At 40.1% G+C, this 1,363-nt stretch overlaps 1 protein-coding gene across 1 annotated transcript in view; it reads left to right on the top strand.

Moving 5' to 3' along the window:
* The window catches only part of LOC101851184 (signal peptide peptidase-like 3), a gene marked incomplete in the record, with an annotated part of 42,347 nt that overhangs the window by 28,746 nt on the left and 12,238 nt on the right, over positions 1 to 1,363 (top strand).

Here is a 1,363-nt window from a genome sequence, read left to right as displayed (position 1 = left end):
CACTCACACACACACACACACACACACACACTCACACACACACACACATACACACACACACATGAACACACACACACATACACACACACATACACACACACACACACATGAACACACACACACATACACACATGCACATACACGCATACACACGCATGAATTTCATCCTGTTCCGTAGCTGTAACAGATTCCCGCAATGTTGTTTACGCTCTAGCCTGTCAGAGAGAAGGAGCTGCCAAACCAACCTGTTCTCCTCGCGCTTACGTAACTATCTCTTGGCTCGTGTTTACAAATTAGGCACTTCAGGAAGGAGAGAAAGAAGGAAACAAACAAACAGAGGAGAGAAAGAGGGAAACAATCATACAGATGCACATAGGCATGCCAAAGAATAAACACACACACACACACACACACACACACACACACACACACACACACACACACACACACACACACACTGACACACTCACAAACATACACGCACACGCAGGCTTACAGTCACATGGGTAGTATAAATGAGCAGTAACATAAACGATAATAATCTTAAGCTACATACATACTCAGTATTCTGACTGTAACTCAATGGTATTCTGATGCATGCTTTAAGCTAGGTCATATCAATATTGTACTTGTAACAAGATGATTAAGATCAGATGGAAGAAGTTTGATGGATGATGATGATAAAAATGACCTTCTGTGTCTTTCTTTGTTACAGATCAGAAGCCTAGGTGTTTTACTTCTGACTATGTTTTTATTTGAGGGAGCAAGGGATGTTTGTTGTCTAAAAAGATGGAATTATAATTTTTTTAGTGCAAGCTGTAATGTACAATTCATCCTAGTAGGGGACTGTAGATGTTGAAAATTTTGCATGCTTTCCGTATTAATTGATTTAGTTTTTCTTTCTTTATCTTTGTAAACATAGCTGCCAGCCAGTATGTAAAATAAACATATTTTGCACTTTTTTGTGGGACTAGGTACAAGGGGTTGTTCATTTTTTTTGGTGTGTTTGAAAATGCGCATGTTGGGTTGTTATTGCTCTTTACGACGTGGCTTGGCTGTTGTTCAGTATAGTAGAGATATTGGTGCTGGTAGAGAAATTGTGTCGATATATAAGTGAGGTATGTGTGTGTGTGTGTGTGATGTGCGTGGGTGGTTGGTGGGTACTCAGGTGTGTTTTGCTCTTTCTTTCCTATCAAACGTCTATCGTCCTGATCTCGCCTCTTTTTTTGTTTGTTTGTTACTCTCTTGTAACACCTGTAATCTTCGGCACTTACATGTCCTTATTGTGTTTCAAGTGCCGTGAAACTCTTACAGTACTGTTACTAAACTGTGTGTTTGTGTGTGTGTGTGTGTGTGTGTGTGT

Source organism: Aplysia californica, unplaced genomic scaffold (genome assembly GCF_000002075.1).
Source record: "Aplysia californica isolate F4 #8 unplaced genomic scaffold, AplCal3.0 scaffold00144, whole genome shotgun sequence".
Lineage (NCBI taxonomy): Eukaryota > Metazoa > Mollusca > Gastropoda > Aplysiida > Aplysiidae > Aplysia > Aplysia californica.
Note: the sequence above shows the minus strand (reverse complement) of the source record. Positions and strands in the feature narration are given on the sequence as shown.